This window comes from Carlito syrichta, unplaced genomic scaffold (assembly GCF_000164805.1).
Source record: "Carlito syrichta isolate Samal-C Ts95f unplaced genomic scaffold, Tarsius_syrichta-2.0.1 Scaffold317439, whole genome shotgun sequence".
Classification (NCBI taxonomy): Eukaryota; Metazoa; Chordata; class Mammalia; order Primates; family Tarsiidae; genus Carlito; species Carlito syrichta.
Window position 1 is genome coordinate 16,585 of NW_007261535.1, and position 5,110 is coordinate 21,694.

The window sequence follows — 5,110 nt, forward strand, 5'->3', positions numbered from 1 at the left end:
CGCGGCGTCAGTTTCCCCGGAGCTGTCACTTCTCTTCCGGGGCGCCCGCCTGGCACATGGTACCGCTGCGGGGCGGGCGAGAGTCGCGGGGTCGCCTACGGGTTGGGCCGCCAGGCCGTCGGTGGGCTTCGGGGAGCGCGGAGTCTCCCGGAACTAGCTCCGCGGCGTCGTCTCCTGGGGACGGACGACCTCCTTGGCCCGTCGATCCGGCGCTCGGGGGATGCCGGGTGGAGAGACGCTTGCTGCGGCTGCGATGCTGGAGGAACCTGAGACTTCAGGACCTGCAGTCTTGCTCCTGCCAGACGTTTTAAGTTTTCCCGGACACTCTGTGCCAGCGAGCCTGCCGGGTGGAGCGGTGGGTCGTTTTGCAGTGAACTTTGGCAAACTCGTTTGCGAGTGGGTCATTCTTCAGACGCACTTGGGGAGAATGGAAGCCGCGGGTGTTGGGCGTCCCGTGCTGTGCAGGGGCCTTTCCCGGTCCAGGAGCTGGGGTGCCCGGGGTGGGCCTGCACCTCGGTCGATCCCCACATCCCACCCCTGTGTGCAGCGTGGAGCCCAGCCCGCTCTGGAACCAGCCACATGTGTCCCAGAGCCGAGAATTCCCCTCCCGTTTTAGGTGGGAAACGCCCAAAAGGTGTAAGGAAGCTTTGGGGGTCATTCCAGAAAGCAAACAGGCCAGCTGTGGCCTTGCTCACATCCACAGAGGTCTCCTGTTTTATCACAGCCACAGATCAGCTTCAGGTGAGTACTTCCTTGTTGAGGAGTTGTTTTGGTGTCAGGCTTTGTTTGGGGGTAGGGTCTTGTCACCAACCTTGAATCCTTCCTCTGGGTATTGCAAGTCTTTGGAGTTATGAATCTGGATTTAACAGACACACCAAAACTTAGGCGTTCACAGGACTGCTCCGTTCAGAGTTATTGTCCCAAATATAATGTGTGTATTTCCTCAGTCCCCTTTGCCAAGACTTCTTTAGAACTTCTTGGGTAGTGAATATGCCAGCTGTATGAGAAAACCAGGCTTGTTTGATAGTCACACCCTCTGTTTGACGGAAGGTAATGAAGGTTATCTTACCCTCCTTGGTAGCTCACTCACTTAGCAGGCTAGACTCTAAGTGACTTGCAGCAGTTTTTCAAAGTGACCGCCTCGAGAGGAGGAAGAGTTGCCGGCACTGAGGGCATCAGGAGAACATCCTCAGGTTCTGACAGCCACTCAGAGCAGTCCCAGCATACTGTGTGCAGCAGCAGAGTGGTTGGCATCCTGTGCAGCCTCCCAAAGTGGCTGCTGGGAAGGAGATGGCACCTGCTCTTGTGCCTGAATGCTGGTATGGTCTTTGGCAAGTGAGGCACTTAGTTTACACTTCTTTCTGGCGTGCAGCAGGTAGTTCCTCGAGGAATGAGGTTTGCCATGTATTCAGCAAGTGTTTATCAAGTGTTGTCTGTCCACTGCAGTAGGCATCAGAGATACAACAGCAGACACGTATCTCATTCCCTGGGCAAGTTCACCATCTTATGGCTCGGAACCAGCCGAGAACCCTCAATCACGGGGTGATTGTGAGAAGACCCAACTGAGCAGATGGTGAACATGGGAGCTAGTGAGGCAAGACCTTCCTGCTCATTGCTTACACTTAGGCCACTGTCTCCCTTCTGGGTCTGGCATGGATTGCACTCAGTCATCTGCCAGGTCTGATGCCCAGGGAGGCAGCTAACCTGGCCAGAGAGGGGCCTGGAACCCCAGCCCCTCCTGAATCCCAGGGACATTCCTTCTGTGCCACAAGACGTGACTCAGTTGCTGCTCATAAACAAGTAGGTCCATGGTCATGCTATTTTCTACAGGTGTTCGTTCACCTGTGTGGCCTCTGTTGGTGAAATCCTGAGGGCCCACAGGAAAGGCGAGGGTTTGGCCCCTTCCCAGGAACCTTGTCAGGGCCTCCTGAGGGTGGCTGTGTGTCCCAGGGCTCATGCCAGCTGTGATTGCTAGCTGTTCCCCTTTCGGTCTCATGACTGTCCCAGTTTAGAAGGTAAATCATGTAGTTGTCCTACTGAGTGCCAGCCCTTGCTGAACTCAGGAACAAAGAAGTGAGTCTGAGCCCTCCCACTTAGGTACTGGGGCAGGGTGGGCGTGAGGGTCTCTCAGCAGACTTTGCAAGCAAGTAATGCAGTACAGTGTGGGGTGTGTGGATGTGTGCTAAAACAGTGCATGCTCCATTGAGGTGGGAGTTCTCTGTGGGTCCGTGGATAGGCCCCTGCAAACTTTGAACTCCTGGCAGGGAAGATGAGTTATGTGTGTCTAGGCTTCCCAGGGAGAGGGGGGGAGTCCTGACCATCACATCTGCAGTGTAATCCACGACCCCTGGAAGACACCACTGATGTAGAGTCCTGGACTGCCTGCCCAGCCACTTGGCAGGGAGTGCTGAAAACTGCCTTCAGGGAGTCAGGAGACATTGACTTTGCATCCCTGAAATGTTGACGTTACTTCATAAATCAAAATGTGTGGGGCATGCATGCCCACCAAGTCCTTCAGAAGATGGTTTTCTATGCCCAATACACCAGCTTCAGTTTAAAGGTGGTACACCTTGGGGGGGGGGGTTGTTTCTTTATTGGGTTCATGTCTAGTTTGAGTGCCAAGTATTAGAGCTTTAGGTAAGTTTAAAGTCATAGATGATATCACCACTTGGACCTCCATATGGCAATAACTATAGGTCATACCATAACTTGCCTATCTTTTGTGAAAATGTGTGTTCTGGGTTCTAGAAGGGCTGAAGTAGGAGTATAACTGGACCAGCACAGAACTCTCAAGGGAGAAGAAAAGGGGCAAAATCCACAAGTCTAATAGAAGACCCTAACTTACGCATGGTCTGTGTTCCAAAATGAATTTATAAAATCTATTTGGAACTTGGGTACCACTTTCCTACAGAAGCAATCGTTAAAAGTGGAGTGGGTTCCCAGGCAGGGAATGGTGGTTCCTCCTTCCTGGCCTAGGCATTGAGCTCATACACATGCTCACAGCGCGGCTGAGCTGCAGTCCCAGTAGCCACGTGACCTTAGTGTACTTTTCTACCAAGGGAACAACACTTATTTAGGAGGTTAGTGTGAGGATTCAAAGAGATGTCAGAAAATGACTTAGTCAGGTACCTGACAGTCTGTCAGCAAATGGTGGTGGCTGTTGGTTTTATTGTGAAAATTGTTTTAATCTTTTGTTTTTTTTTCTTTTTTTAAGTTGGGGTCTCACTGTCACCCAGGCTGGAGTGCAGTGGCACGGTCACTGCTCCCCATAGCCTCGACTTCTGGGCTTAGGCGATCCTTCCGCCTCAGCCTCCTAAGTAGTTGGAACTACACGTGTGTGCCACCACACCTAGCTAATATTTTGATTTTTTTGTGGAGACAGGGTCTTGCTATGTTGCCTAGGCTGATCTAGAACGCCTGACCTCAAGTGATCCTCCTGCCTCAGTCTCTCAAAGTGCTGGGATTATAGGCATGAGCCCTTGCACCTGACCAATAATGTGGTCTTACATTAAGTAGATGCTCAGGTGACACAATGTTGAGTGACACAATGAATAATCACACCTGAGTGCTTCAAGAGACTTGCACTGAATCTGACAAGAGTGACGAGAGTATTGTTTCTATAAGCTGAGGATGACATCTGCTCACCTCGTGTTAATCCGGTTTAGAATACATGTCCAGCACATGCTAGGCACATTATCAGTGGCATCTCGTCAGACCCTATTACAGACCCCTAAAGTGGACACTGCTGTCTCCATGTTTCAAATGGAGAAACTAAGGTCTGGAAAGTTTGCATATCTTGCCCGAAATCCTAAACCCCGGAAGCAGTAGAGCTGGAATTCAGGTTTTGACTCAAAGCCCACACTGTTTGCACCGTTCTTGTGTCCCACGAAGGAAACCGCACACACACCTACAGGCAGCCTCCCTTGACTTTTTGGCTGCTGCTAACCTGGTTTCAGATAGTTAAAGTTAGATGCTCCTTTTCTTCCATTTTCTAGCCTAGCATTTCATTTTATTTGTCAAAATAAAACAATTTAGGCCAGACTCGATGGCTCAGCTTATAATCCCAGTGCTTTGGGAGGCCAAGGTGAGTGGATTGCCTGAGCCCATAGGTTCAAGACCCGCCCGGGCAACTTGGTGAGACTTCATCTCTACAATAAATCAAAAATTAGCCGAGCGTAGTAGCATGTGCCTGTAGTTCCAGCTACTTGGAAGGCTGAGGTGGAAGGTTTGCCAGAGCCCAGCAGGTCGAGGCTACAGTGGCCGGGAGCATGCTACTGCACTCTAGTCTGGGCGACGGAGTGAGACTCCAACTCAAAAAATAAAAAATAAATAAAACAATTTGGCTGGGTCTGATCATGGCAATGAAATCAAAGTGCGAGCTAGTGTGCACATGGACCCCAGGAAGGGACCGGCCATGGATGCAAATCTGCAAGGTGGCGTGTTACAAAGTCACATGGACTCGTGCAGGTGTTTTCTGCAGAGCAGTCATCATGTGATTTTTAACCCTTTGCACCAGAGACATCTTGCAGATCACCTACCAGCAACTTGACCATACTTTGTTAGAAATAGTGAAAATAAATTGCTTTTATAGCACCATTGAAGCCAATTATTTTATTGTAATGATATCTGGCTTATAATGAAATTTTGGACATTGAGCAACTTATTTATGACAAAAATCAAAATTTTATCTCTTATATGTGTCTAACGTGGTGGCACCGTGTGAAACAGTCACCGACATGCATTGCTGGTTCATTGATACATGTTGTGTGGTAATAATTTGTTTGACGTCTTCCACCTGGTGCGCCTTTGTTTGAGCAGACGGTACAGTCTCATCTTCCTCCCACGTTAACAATTGTCATTTAATAGCCGAGCTTGGTGGCTCAGCCTGTAATCCCAGCACTTTGGGAGACTGAGGTCAGTGGATTGCCTGAGCCCACGGGTTCAAGACCCGCCTGGGCTACTTGGCGAGACCTCATCTCTACAATAAAAATCAAAAAGGCGGGCGTAGTAGCGCACGCCTGTAGTGCAGCTACTTGGAAGGCTGAGGCGGAAGGATCGCCGGAGCCCAGCAGGTCGAGGCTGCGGTGGCCAGGAGCGGTCACTGCACTCG

At 50.5% G+C, this 5,110-nt stretch overlaps 1 protein-coding gene across 1 annotated transcript in view; it reads left to right on the top strand.

The window, feature by feature from the left end:
• The window catches only part of ZC3H18 (zinc finger CCCH-type containing 18), a 65,450-nt gene that overhangs the window by 482 nt on the left and 59,858 nt on the right, over positions 1-5,110 (top strand). The gene's annotated exons all lie outside the window — the stretch shown is intronic.